This window comes from Artibeus jamaicensis, unplaced genomic scaffold (genome assembly GCF_021234435.1).
Source record: "Artibeus jamaicensis isolate MK-2021 breed Jamaican fruit bat unplaced genomic scaffold, CSHL_Jam_final contig_419, whole genome shotgun sequence".
Taxonomy (NCBI): Eukaryota; Metazoa; Chordata; class Mammalia; order Chiroptera; family Phyllostomidae; genus Artibeus; species Artibeus jamaicensis.
This window is the reverse complement of record NW_026521824.1, coordinates 2,456,701-2,471,568: the sequence shown is the minus strand read 5'-3', so window position 1 is coordinate 2,471,568 and position 14,868 is coordinate 2,456,701.

The following is a 14,868-nucleotide window of genomic DNA, read 5'->3' as shown; positions in this document are numbered from 1 at the left end:
CCTGGGCACATGAGGGGCCTCACCATGAGGGGCTGGCAGAGGGGAGGGTGGGAGCAACCCCTTGCCCAGAGCTGTGCTCCTGGAGAAAGGCCTGGACCTGCCCTTCACTCTCGGGGCCCCTCCTGGGCTCTGGGAGGCTAGCTGTGGGGGTCAGACACGGACGGCCCCATCATATCCACTAGGCTCCACAGGCTTGTGAGCGCTTCTAGTCTCTGGGGCTGACCGTAACCTGATGAGAAAACAAGAGTCTCAAATCTACAATAAGAAAACTTCAAAGTTAAAAGTAATACTTCTTAATTCAGTGTCAGCTACCCCTCATATGATGTCATCCAGCGAACTCAGTGGTCATTGTCTTCCGTGAAGTCAGAGTCGACAAACACCCACGGAGCTGGGTTCTGGGGTGTCAGGACCTCGCTGTTAAGTGTTTATACACAGTAGTAATTGGTTCTTACCAAATTCAACACTGTAAACATTATTTAAATCCTCTTTTTAAAATTCATGAGAAAAATGTGGGCTATGGGCAACACTTGTTTTGATGTATTGGCTCCAATGTGGAAGGAGGTCCCACAGGTCAAAGGGCCAGATCCATGACAAGTTTCTGAGGCTGGTAGGTATCCCCCGACACGAGTGGACAGGTAGGTTGGCCCGGAGAACCTGCACGGGGACCACACTCTCTGGAAAGAAAAGGGGGCTTCTTGTTTCCCAGGGAGGGTGAGGAATGCACGCAGGCCTCCTATGGGGCTCTAACCTACCCCAGGACTTCATGGGGACAGGAAAGGCCACAGTGAGCCAGGCCCAGCCCTGCAAGGTAGACAGGCCCCTGAGTATATCTGGGGGCTGAGAGGGGACTTCAGTGAGAACAGAATTGACAGGGAAGGGACCAGGCAGGAGGGTGGTCCTGGGTTTCAGGAGCTTAAGCTGTGGGGATGGTATGAACTTTGGGCCCTGCAGACAGACTTATTCATTATTTCATTTATTCGTCCATTCATTCCCCCCACAGACACCAGGCTCCTCCCTTCCTGTGGGCTAGGTTCTGGAGGCCCAGCTCAGGCAACTCACCTGTGCTCTGGCTTCAGCTTCTGAGCTGGAATGAGGTGAGGGGGTGAGGTCACTTTTGGAAAAACCAGCTTCAGCGGCCAAAAATACAGTCTCTCAGACTGAAACCCCGTTTGGGAAGGCTTCCGAGTCCCCTGATGCAGGCAGGAGCTGCTTCACACAGGCAAGTGCACATATTCAGTCACCTGTCTAGTCACCCCCTTTCACAACCTCCCGTGTTAGTTCACACACCTGAAGGGTGAAAATACTCCCTCTTCCCCACACTGTGTACACACTCACCTTCACTGCTGTTATCTCTATACGCCCCCAACTCATGCACATGCACAGGGTGTGTACAGGTTCACACATGTGTTTGCTCATTAACACTCCAATACAAACGCACTGCTTGTGCACCAAGGCCCTCACACCCATGCACATTTACACAGGTCTCACACTCCCTCCCTCCCTTATGCATGCAAACATATCACACTATTGCCCACAGGCACTGCTCTAAGCATGCACACAAACTCCCACTCAACAACACAATCCGAAGGAGGTACTGTGTTCCACAAGAGAAAACTAAGGCCAGCGGTTAAATCACTTGTCCAGGGCACACAGCTGGAATCCAAAGCCATGCAGGCGGGCCGCCGCGCTACATTCTGTAGTTTCCTTAGGTGGCAGAACGCATGTCAACTATGATAACGAGCATGGAAAAGAGTGTGTGGTCTTGCTGTATCTCAGTCACTTGCCTCAGGGGAAAGAAAACTTGGCCCAGCCGGTCTGTGTAGAACCAGGATGGTTCTGGCCCAGCTTGCTGTGTGACCTTGAGCAGATCACTGACGTTCTCTGGGCCCCAGGTTCTTGATGTATATATAAGTGGAGGGGGGCTCAGTGACTCCAGAGTTCCCTTCTGAGGGACTGTCCCACTCCTCTTCTGCCTTACCGGCCTGGAAACGTCCAAAGGGCATGGGGCAGCTGGCCCTCCCCAGGACGCCTGGCACAGGGGATGCAGGTGAGCACCCATCTCTCCCCATCCGGTCCTGCCGTCTGAAGTCTCTCCCTTCTCTGTGCTCCTGGGAAACAAAACACCTGGATGCCTCTAGCTCTGCCAGCGAGGCCCAGGCCACGGGAGGGGGACCACTGGCCGCCCCGGCCAGTGGTGGCCTGCTGCAGCTACCCAGACACTAAGTACCTTCCCCAGGAGGACCAGCTGTCTGACCCCCTCGGCCTCCACCCAGCTGCCCAAGGGCTCTTCCTTGTGACTGGGCGAGTGGCTGGGAAAAGTGAGGGAAACAAGCTCAGACTTGGGAACCTGGAGCTGAGGTGACAACCTTCTGCCACCACCATCTGAACCCAGTGGCACTGTTCCCTGCTTCTCCCTCCCAAGCCCCTCCCAGCCCCACAACCTCATCACCTGGGGGATGAGCAACCCAGTCACCTCAGCACCCCCACAACTCTTTCCACAATCTCTCTCCCCAGAGGTGAACAGCTCTCTCAGGCTGTGGCCAAGGCATGACTCCCGTCACTCCTCGTTCTCTGTTTCTCTCCCCCCAGAGCTGCTTTCTCCTCCAGTCTCTCCCGAGATCCAGGTGCCACTCTTAGACCCAGAGGTCTCTGAAGGTCTCCAAGACAGATGTTCCCACGAGACCCCAGAGACCCTGACCGCTGGGCAGCCCGTACTGTGTGCTGATCTCACGCAGGGCGTCCCTGATTTCTGCCAGATGGCTGAGGAGTTCACCGCCCCCAGCCTTCTACCTACCCATCCATCTGTCCATCCAGTGATCTGTTTTTGTTCGTCCATCCATACTACAAATTTTTATTGAGCAGATACACCAGGCATTATGCTGGCCCTGGCAGTGGACTGGTAAGCCCTCAGGGTACTTCCAGTCTAGTGAGGAAGACATACAGGTCGTAGGCCAGGCCTGGGGAAAGAGCTGAGAGCAGACGTGGAAGGACCAAGCAAAGGCACTGCACTTGGATCTGGGCATCTGGGAGGGTGTTCTCCACAAAACACTGCCCAAGCTGAGCCTGGAAAACCAAGCTGACTTGGTCGGCAAAGGTATGGAGGTGAGAAGACATTTCTAGCAGAAAGACTAGCATCTCAAAGACCCAGAGGTACCAGGGAAAGAGCCTCGCTGGAGTGCACATTGTGAGGCAAGGGGAGATGGGAACAGGGATCCAGGGCAGGCAAAGGTGCGTCATCTCTCAGGCCCTGCCCACAGCACTCTACTGCAGGGCTCAGGAAGAAGGCCGTGTCCTGTCAAGCTAATATCCTCTGGGTGCTGTCCAGGTGGCAAGTTGGACACGGGGTGGGGGGGTGCTGCAGTGTCCCCAGATGCCCTGGTACCCATTCCAGCACGGCTGCCTCCACACCCTGAACCCTCATCCTGGCCACGAGGGGCAGTGGGATGTGTTCCCCATGCCCTGCAGACCCCCTGTCCATCCTTGCTGTTGCCCTGGCCCTGAGTAAGAGGCGTCTGTGCCAGGACCCCTTGTGCAGGCATCAGAGCCCCGGCCTGACCTGCTGGGCCCAAGGGCTCAGGCCTCTTTTGGGTGATAGAGGAGCAGGCCTTGAAGTGGGACAAGTTTCAGACCAGAGATGGCAGAACTGGAGGGAGGCGCCAGCCCCCCAGCAGCTTTCATATTTGGCTGGCATCTTTCAGTTCTGAACAGAGGTCCAGACAAGGCTGGGCATGGCCTGGAATCCCCACGAGGCTCTGACTTCCAGGACAGTCCCTCCAGGGCCATTTATCCCCTCCTACCACAAATGGCTCCAGTCCCAAGCCAGCCCCTCAGACTGAAAGGCCCATTCCAGGCTGTGGTCCAGGTTCCCAAGTCCCTGCTGAATTCGCAAAGCTGCTGTCAGCTCAGTCAGGCTCCCAGGCACGAGGCCACATGTTTCCCATCCTACCGATGGCCCTGGTTACAAGTGGTGCCTTTGAACCTCTGTACTCAGAGCTGGTGGGGGGGGGCACTTGGCAGAGGAACATGGAGACCAGTCCCTGCACTCTGCGCTGGGCAGATGTTATTCCAGCGCCAGAGAGGCCAGGCCCGTGTGTGGCTTCTCCCGACCCTGACCGACCCTGCCGCCTGGACCCACCCCCTCTCATGCAGGTCAGCTTCCAAGGGCAGCTGGAGACAAGTCTGAGCTCCCAGCTTCCTTCCAAAGCCCCCAAACCAATTTGATCCAGGCTCCTTGAAATAATTTTCAAAATAAAACATCAACCAACATTTGCTTAGCAATGTAGGGCTCACAATGTGTTGCAATGGGCTGCCTCAGCCAATCCTCACAGCACAGTGACAACAGGCTCCAGTGTTTGAACAGGGAGACAGGTGTGGACAGCTGAGGAGGATCTTCCAGTGGCAGCCCCAGAAGGAAGACCCAGGTGCCCTGGCCCCTAGGACTGTGCTGCCCCTTCACCATGGCTACTGTGTGCCAGGTATGCCCTAGCCCGAGGGTCTCCAAGCACTCCCAGCTCCACAATTTTGCCCCTGCCCTTCTCCCACCTAGAATGACCTCACTATTCTCAGCCAGCTTCAGGTCGGCTCAGACTTCCTGCAGGCAATGTGCCCCATCCTCTCTCTCCTCCTGGCTCTTCCTCCTGTTTTGGAAACGCCTGGAACCAAATGCAGGGGCTACGACTAACAGATAGAGTCCCCGCCCCCCAGAGCTCAGAGGCAGCAGCTCCTCAGCATGGTCGGTGCCAGTGCAGAAGTCTAAGGAACCGTCGGATGGGGTCCCTGGGGGAAGCCGCTCACCCAGACTTGGGAGCCACTGAGGCCCAGTCTTGAAGCACAAGTGAGAATTAACCCCCTCGTGGGAGGTACTGGGGAAGGAGAGGGACAGTTGTGGCAAAGGAAACAGCATGTGCAAAGGCCAGCACGAGGTGAGAGCCAGAGTTGGTGAGCGTGGAGGCCAGGAGAGGGGACCAAGCCTGTGGCACCTGAGCACAGATCACAGAGAGCCGTGTGGCAGATTTTAGACTTTCCCTGCGTGACACTGGGAGCCATGTACAATTTTAAGCAGGAGGCATGTGATCAGATTTGTGTCCCCAAATCATGACTTCACTCAGCGGACGTGGTGGAGGGCCCCTGGTAGTTTGGATGGCCACTTCCCATCAGAGGCCTTTGAGTCCCCCACCCAGTCCTCTATTGATAGACATCTAGAGGGGCCCTAACGTCAGTCTATAACCAGCATATTGTGCCTAGTGTCCTGTTCTGATGCCGCTGCCCCACAGGGAGCAGCACTTCAAGCGGATGTCAGCTGGAGAGCACGTGAGAAGGGGTAGGGCAGGCAGGACCGGCGGAGGCAGAGGGAGCAGCGATGGGGGAACCGCTGGCACTGACTTGCAGTCTGACAGGCTCTCGGCGAATTCTCGGATGAAGTGACGCAGAAGCAGAGTTATAGAGTCTGAGGCCTGTTTTTTAAGTTTACAACGGATGCTTTAAACAAAAACTCCCTGTGGCCATGCAGGTCTACGGTGTGAATATGAGGCCCTCGGTAACTGGCCCTGCATGGTCTGCTCCGGGGCATGACTCAGCCCCACAGGCTGGGGGGCTTAAACAACAGCAATCGATTTTCTCAGGGTTGTGGAGGCTAGAATCCAGTTTGAGAGCAAGGTGTCGGCAGGGTCCGCTTGCTCTGAGGCCTCTCTCCTTGGTGTGCAGACGGCTGTCTTCGCCCTGTGCCCTTACATGGCCTGCCCTCTGTGAGTGCCTGAGGCCCCGTCTCCTCCTCTCCTGAGGACACCAGTCACTGGGGTAGGGCCCACCCACCTGACCGTATTTCCTTTAATCACCTATTTAAAGCCTCTATTCCAAATATAGTCACATTGTGAGGTACTAGGGGTTAGGACTTCAATATATGAATTTTGATGGAATACATTGCGACCCAGAACAGGCCCAGTAAACAGCAAGCATGTGAAGAGGGTGAAGGGAAGAGCTTGGAGAGCCTTGGATTTGGGCGGGGAAAACCGGGTTCCATCCCCTAGAAACAAAGTGGAGAGCCAGCAGAGTGGGGTTCTCAGTACAGCATCCAGACCCTCACTCTGGCAATTGGTAACGTAGATCAGAAGGGGAGGGAAGCAGGGGCCCATCTAAGGGGTGGGCGGAGGGGCAGAAGGCACCTGGAGACAGGAGCCACCTCTTGCAAACCCTCACACAGCCCTGAGATGGGAATGAACCCCCCACTTTACAGAGGAGGAGACTGAGGTTTGGAGAGCTTAAATGATTCCCCAGTGCTCACATGGATCTCTGATATTAAAGCTTCAGCAGCTAAAATGCTCAGGCATTACACTTGCTGTGTGTAAATTAAAAAAACAACTGGAATACAGGGGCACAGGATGGCGGGCTGCAAGGACAGGGCCCAGCAGAACGTGCAGGTGGGGAGGTACCAAATGATGTGGGGTATAGCAGAGGAGGGGGTAGAGGTGACAGTGGTGAAGCGGGGCGACTCCACAAGCGCCTTCCTGGAGGTTCACATCAGCTGGGGTCCTAGGCTGCTGGCACCAACCCTCCCTCATGCTTCATCTTCCCCCCAAGTGGACTCGGGTCCAGCCTCTCCCTGGCTCTGTACCACCCTCTTGCCCACCAGGGTCTGAGCATCCAGGCAGTCAGCCAGGAAGAAGAGACGTGGCCAGCTGGTGCCTGAGGAGCAACCTCCTCACCACAGACTCTGCCCAGTGGGGCCCAGGTCCCCCAGACCCTGTTGAAGCAAGAGGCAGAGCCTCCTAGCTGGTCACAGGCAGACGGCTAAACTGAACCCCACTGGGGCCTGCTACAGCCCAGATTTCTGCATAGGCATCTCCATGGGCCAGCTGGCCTTGACTATCCTCCAGTGTGGGCCAGACCAGCAAAGTTGGAGCGGGGGTGGGGGGCGGTGCACTGGGCAGCACCCAAGCTTTGGCATGGTGCAGATACAGATTCCACCCAGCTCCCTGGGATGAGTCACTCCCCTCACTCAAGCTCAGTTTCCCCAGAATTAAACTGAAGATAAAAATTACCACTGTTCAGGGTTATTGCATAGAGCCTGACAGGCAACTGGTGTTCAATAAATACCAGCCATTAATATCAGCCTGCCTTGGAGACGGAGGCAAGCCTGCATCACACACCTGACTGTGCCCACATCTCCCCAAGTCCCCGCCTTGGTTCTCAGCTTCCCTCCCCAAGGCCTCACTCCTTCTTTGTCAAGTATAAGCCAAGAGACTCCTACAGAAGCAGGAGCTTAGGGAGTGCATGAAAACAGATGCCCCGCAGGTCAAGTACCATTAATTTGTGACATTGATAATAATGACCACACATATCTACTGGGCTCCTAAAATATGCTGAGCTCTTGTACAACTGAATCTCCAAGTCTCCCTGGACTCCTCCAAATGTGAAAATATTGGCTGCATTTTAAGGATGATGAAACAGAGTGCCCAAGTGACTCGCAGCCAAGCCCATCTTGTCTCTGTCTGTCTGTCTGTCTGTCTCTCCCTCTCACACACACACACACACACACACAGTTTCTCCTTCCTCTCTCAAACCCTTGGCCAGTTGCTCCCACCCCCACCCCATGACCCAGGGCTGGGCAGAGCAAAGCAGCCCAGCAGCCAGGTTCTTAGCAATCCGTGGCACAACCTGTTAGTTGATGAAATGAACGTGGAGCACTGAAGAAAGACTAGGTAACAGGAAATTAACAGTTGACCCCAGAGGTCAGAAAGGAAGTGTCCAAAGGCTGAAATTTGCTTCTGCTTTCTGACAATGAGTCTGGTGGCAGGGAGAACAAGAGGTCCCCACCCCACTCAGATGGTCCAGGTTGTTCCATCCCAACTGATGTCTTAGTGCGAAGAAGGAAGGAGGAGACAAGACTGTCAGCTGAGAGGCCTGAGCAGACAGGGGAGCCTCCACAGGATACAGGCCAACCCATCCAATGCACAGGGCCCACAGCTGACAGGCCTGAGGACCTCAGCTCCTCATTCCCCTGCTGCTCAGCCACCCATTTCTACCTGCAACCAGCCCAGCTTCTAAAGACTGTTCATCTAAATGTGTCCCAGCCTGCTGGGGTGCTAGAAATGTTTGCTGTGAGTCATGGTGGCAGATGTACATATCTGCATGTGAAATTTGTTTGAGGGACTTCCACTTGCAGGAAAATGGGATCAATGTGCTTTTCCTATTCCTGTGCAAAGTATGACTAAACAGCCTGGACATTAGATATAAAACTAGGAAACACTGAAAGGAGACAGACAAAGGCTGATGGGCTGGAGCCATCGGTGGACCTACAAGGAGGTGAGGGCCCTGGGTTTTCTCCTGCCTCACTGTCCCAGGCTCACGTGCCAGGAGCCAGTGCCTGGAAATGCCAATGGGCACAAACAAAACAAGCCCCCCACCCCTCAAAAAAAACACAACCCTATTCCCTCTAGCCAAAGAGCCAGGAAAGGGAAAGTCTGGCAAGACAGAAAACTAGACAATAAATACTCTGCTCCAGCCAGACACCACAGAGAAGAAGCAATCCCACACCTACCTGCCAATGAGGTCCAGGTGGAAAGCCCAGACGTTCCCCATCACCCAAGTGTATTGGAGAAGGCCAAGTAGGGGGCCCTAACTTTCCAGCCAGTAACAGCTCTCTCCTCGACCCCAAAGTGTTAGTGGAGGTCACACGGGGAGCCAAAACTCTGACCCCACAGAGCAGTCACAAGGATCCCTCACCCCAGCCACTGGATGTCAGTGAGGCAGAATGAGGATGCTGGACTTCTGCCCTCCTCTGGCATGCCAAGGCCACACCTGAGCCCCAGCCAGAGGGGTGTCAGAGAAAGCCAACTATGACAAGTTTAAACAGGATCTAGTGTCTCATAACATGATTTAAAACTGTACAGTTTTCACTTGAAAATCACTCATCATACCAGGAACCTGGAAGATCTGACACTGAATGAAGAAAATGACAGAGGTGTCAGAACTACTGACAAACCGGTTAAAGCAGCTGTGCTAAAATGCTCCAGTGGGCAATTACAAACACACTTGAGACCAATGAAAACATAGAAAGCCTCAGCAAAAAATAAAAACTGTGCAGAACAACCAGATGGAAACTGTAGAACTGAAAAACACAGTAACTGAAATAAAATGTTCAGAGGATGGGCTCAATAGCAGAACAGAGGGGCAGAGGAGAGAATTAGCAAATTGGAAGACAAAACAATGGAAATACCCAATCTGGCAACAGAAAGAAAAAAGACAAAAAAATTAATAGAGACTCAGGGACCTGGGGATCTGTAACGAAATGTCTAATGTTTGTGTCATTGGAGCCCCAGGAGGAGAAACAAAGGAGGGAAGGGCAGAAAAAGACTCCAAGAAAAAAATGGCTGAAAACTTCCCAATTTGATAAGGGGCATAAAGCTATACATTAAAAAAGATGAGCAACATGAAACAGGTGTCCCAAAGAAATCCAGGCAAGACAAATCATAATTAAACTTCTGAAAACTAAAGATAAAGTATTTAAAGTAACCAGGGGAAAATAGCACTTTATTAATAGGGGAAAACAATCAAATAGCAGCAAATTTCTCTTTCAAAACCATGAAGGCCAGCCCTGGCCTGCGTGGCTCAGTGAGTTGGGCGTCATCCCAGAAAGCAAAAAGTCACCGGTTAGATTCCTGGTCAAGCCTGGGTCTCAGGCCAGGTCCCCATATCGGGTACGTGTAAGAAGCAGCCAATTGATGTGTTTCTCTCTCACACAGTGTGATGTTTCTCTACCTTTCTCCCTCCTTTCCCTTCTCTCTAAAATCAATAAATAAAATCTTCAAAAAAAACATGGAGGCCAGCCATGCCTGGTGTGGCTCAGTTGATTGGAGCTTCATCCCACACATCAAAAGGCTGTGGGTTCAGTCCCCAGTCAGGGAGCCTATGAGAGGCAACCAATTAATGTTTCTCTCTCTCTCTCTCTCTCTCTCTCTCTCTCCCCCCACCCCACCCCACGCCCTTCCTCTCTCTGTAAAAATACAATGAAAAAATGTTCTTGGGTGAGGATTACAAAAACAAACATACAGCCCTGGCTGGTGTAGCTCAGTACATTGAGCACGGGCTGCGAACCAAAGGGTCACCAGTTTGATTCCCAGTCAGGGCACATGACTGGGTTGCAGGCCAGGTCACCAGTGGGGGACACCTGAGAGGCAACCACACATTGATGTTTCTCTCCCTCTCTTTCTCCCTCCCTTCCTCTCTCTCTAAAAAAATAAATAAACAAACAAATAAAATCCAAAAACAAACAAACATGGAGGCCAGAATGAAGTGGCACAATATTTTCCAGGAAAAGATCATCTCCAGAATCACATGAGTTCCCTGGAGAATTCTACCAAACTTTTACAGAATTACATGAATTCTATACATCTCCCAGAAAAATGAAAGGAAGAGGAAACATTTCCTAATTTATTTATAAACCTAGTACTGCCTTCTTTCAAAACCAGAGATAGTTCTAAAAAATAAATACCCAAACCAATATGTCTCATGAATAGATGCAAAAATCCTTCACAAAATATTAGCAAATAGAATCCAGCAATTTTTTTAAAAGGAATTATATACCATAACAAATTGGATATAAAACAAGGCAAAACTGAAAGGCAGAGAGAAGATAAATTAGAATTAATATTCCAGGGATTAAAAATTGGTTCAGTGTTTAAAAATCAATCAATACAATCCATTATATGAACACACTAAGAAAAAATCGCATAATCACATCATTTGGGGTAAAAAATGTATTTAACAAAAGTCAATATCCATTAATGATTTTTTAAAAACCCCTCTTATTAGAATAGGCATACAAGGAAGCTTCCTCCACTTGATAAAGAACATCTACAAAAACCCTACAGCTAACATTATCCATAATGGGAAGACTGAAGACTTTCCCCCGCACCCTGAGAACTAGGCAGGGATATCTGCTCTCACCACTCTTACTCAAAATGGTACTGGAAGTTCTAACCAGTGGAATAAGGCAAGAAAAGGAAATTAAAGGCACACAGGAAAGGAAGAAACAAGCCTGTCTCTATTTGCAGATGACATGGTGGTCTATGTAGAAAATCCCAAGGGATCTACACACACACACAAAACTAAAAATCTCCTAGAAAGAATAACTGGGTTCAGCAAGATCAATGGACACAAACAACACATACAGAAATAAGCTCTATTTCTGTGTGTTAACAATGAACACGTGGACACTGAATTAAAAACACAATGATTTTACAATATTTGAGTATTTACAACACTAAAAAATACTTAATTTCTTTGTATTTATTTGTTTAAAGATTTTATTTATTTATTTTTAGAGAGAGGGGGAAGGGGGAGAGAAATATCAATGTGTTGCTGCCTCTCGTGTGTCCCCCTACTGGCCCGCAACCCAGGCATATGCCCTGGCTGGGAATTGAACTGTGACCCTCTGGTTCACAGGCCAGTGCCCAATCCACTGAGCCCCAGCAGCCAGGGCTCCTTGTATTTATTCTGTATTTTGTAGTCATTTTGTAATTATTTGTAATCTAACAAACCACATGCAGGATTTGTATGCTGAAGACTACACAACTCTGAGAAAAGAAATCACAGATCTAAATAAATGGAGAGACATACCATGTTCATGAATTTGAAGAATCAAGATAGTAAAGATGTTGATCAATGCTCCCAAAATTGATATGCAGATTTAATGCAATTTCTATCAAAATCCCAGAAAGATATTTTTGTAGATATAGACACAATTATTATAAAATTTGTAAGGAAAAGCAGAGAGATTAGAATACTAAAAATTTTGAAAAGAAAAAATAAACTGAGATAAATTAATTTATCTAATTTCAAGACATGATAGAGCTACAGTAACCAAGACTTTGTGGTGCTGGTGGATGGACAGACACACAGATCAGCAGGACAGAACAGAGAACCAGAAACAGACCCATATCAATATACCCAACTGACTTCTGACAAAGGTATAAAAATAGTTCAGTGTAGAAAAGACAGCCCTCTCAACAAATGATGCTGGAGCAATTGAATATCTATAGGCAAAAAATGATAATAATAACTTTAACTTAAGGCTCACATCTTATACAAAAATTAACTCAAAATGGATCACCAACCTATTATAGCATTATAAAACTTTTAGAAAAAAAGTAGAAGAAAAATCTTTGGGACATAGAACTAGGCAAAAAGTTGTTAGACATGACAGCAAAAGCACCAAATCCATAAAAGAAAAAATTGATAAATTAGACAACCAAGATGTAAAATGTTTGCTCTATGTAAAAGGTTGGTTTGCCAACCCTGTAAAGAGGTTGAAAAGACTAGTCACAAAGTGGGAGAAAATATTTGTAAACTACATATCTGACAAAAAAATGAAACTACTATCTAGAATATATAAGGATCCCTGAAAACTTGGCTGTAAAAAAATGAATCATCCAATTACAACATGGGCAAAAGGCATGAACAGACATTTCACTGAAAAGTATATGCAGATGGCAAATAAGCACGTGAAAAGATCTTCAACATTATTAGCCATTAGGGGAATTCAAATTAAAATCCTGAGATATAATTACATATCTATCAGAATGGTTAAAATAAAAAATAATGGTGATATCAAATGCTGGCAAAGATGTGGAGAAACTGGATGGCTCACACACTGATGGTGGGAATGTAAAATGATACAACCATTCTGGAAAACAGTTTGGCAGTTCCTCAAAAAAGTAAACATGTAACTACCATATAACCCAGCATCTGTACTCCCGTGTATTTATCCCAGAGAAATAAAGAATTGTGCTCACAGAAGCCTGTACACAGATGTTTATAGCAGCTTTATTCATAGTAGCCCTAAGCTGGAAACAACCCAGATGTCCTTCGATAGGTAAATGATTAAGCTAAGTGGTCCATGAACACCACAGAATACCACTTAGCAATAAAAAGAAACAAACTATTGATACACACAATGACATGGTTGCATCTACAAAGAATTATGCTGCATGAAAAAGCCAACCCCAAAAGGTTATATGTTGTATGATTCCATTTATACACCATTCTTTTTTTTTCTTTAAGATTTTATTTATTTATTTTTAGAGAGAGGGGAAGGGAGGAAGACAGAGGGAGAGAAACATCAATGTGCGGTTGTCTCTCACACACCCCAAAGTGGGGGCCTGGCCTGGAATCTAGGCATGTGCCCTGATCTGGGAATCGAACCAGTGACCCTTTGGTTCTCAGGCCAGCACCCAATCCACTGAGCTACACCAGCCAGGGTTAGTCCCTCCATATACAACATTCTTAAAGAGACAAAAATGATTGGTGGTTGCTGAAAGGCAGGGTAAGGAGGGAGGTGCAGTGAGGGAAGTGTATGTAGCTATAAGCAGGCAGCAGGAGGGAGCCCTGTGGTGGCGGGAGCACTCCAAACCTTGTCTGTGTCAATGTCAATATCCTGGACAAGCTACTGAACTATAATTTTACAAGTTGTTACTATTGGGGAAAACTGGGTAAAGACACATGGGATTTCTCTGTATTTTTCTTCAACTGCCTGTGAATTTAACTGAAAAATACAAATAAATAAATATTTGAAAGAAGTGTGGTCTTTTGGCTTCAAATTATCCAGCAGTTTGGTGTTGCCAGCCCATGCTCCTGTCTGTGGCCCACCGCCCCACGTTTCTCCCTGCCCTTGCCACCTCCACCCTTCACTCTCTCTGCTCAGCACATACCAGCCTCCTGTCTGCTTCTCAACACAGCAAGCAGAGCCCAGGAGGGGCCCACTCAGCCTGTGATGCCTCTTCCCTCCTCTGTCTGGCCCACTCTTACTCATCCTTCAGGTACCTGCTTAGATTTCTCTTCCTCCACATGGTCTTCCCTGAACATTCTGTGGAGGGAATCCCCTATTTTCCTCCCAGCAGACAACCCCAATATAGGGGCCACACACTGGACTTCACCAACTGTCTCCATTTGTGACAAGTCAGGGCCTGCACATAAGGCTGGCTACACTGAGTGTATTGGTGGGACACCAGCACAATGCCCTAGAAAGAGCCAGGGTATGTTGAGGTGCCCTCTTTGAGGGCACTGGATGGTCCTCTAAATTAGCTGCTGTCCACAGCCTGGATTAACGTCAGGTTGAGTCTCCTGAATCACCATGGGAGTTGTGAGCTGGTGTGGTCACTATGGAGAGTGTGTGGCAGCCTCTCCCAAAGCTACGTGCTGACGTGCTGTGCCCTGCGGCCCTGCGGCCCCACCTAGGCAACGTCTGAGGGGAGTGAGGGCATATGAACATTCATGGCCATAGAAGATAGGCTACAAATGTTCACTGCAGCCTTACTCATTATAACCACACTATAAACAGCCCAAATGCCCCACAGGAGGACAAACAAGGAAAGAAATTATGGCGCATTCAGCTTTATTAGAAACTTTAGCTTGTATAGGTCAGAGGTCATCTGTGAGGGTCCCAGCCGAAAAGGGCATGGCCACTCTCCCTAAGAGCCATGACCGCCCTTATCCAGCCAGGGAAGACCTCAGAGGTCATAGGACACCCACCTGGCAATGCCACAGCTGGATCGGGGAGACTCGGTCCATCGGGGACCCACAGACAGCCCACATGACACACACCCCTGCCCCTCCCCTGCCTGGCCCACTGTCTGCTTGGCCCTGGGCAGGAGAGCCTACTCTGTGCTCCCTCCAAAGTCTGGAAGGTGGAGGAGAGTATTGAAACTGGCCTTGGTGTTTCTTATCCTGGTAAGTCTTTTCTTTGACTCATGACCAACTCTCTCAGCAGGAAAAAGAACCTGCTATTAGTTCAACCTCAGGCAGGAACTAGACATTTAGTGTTGGTGTAACCAGATGAAAACAACTGTGCACAGGCCTTGGACTTATTCACAG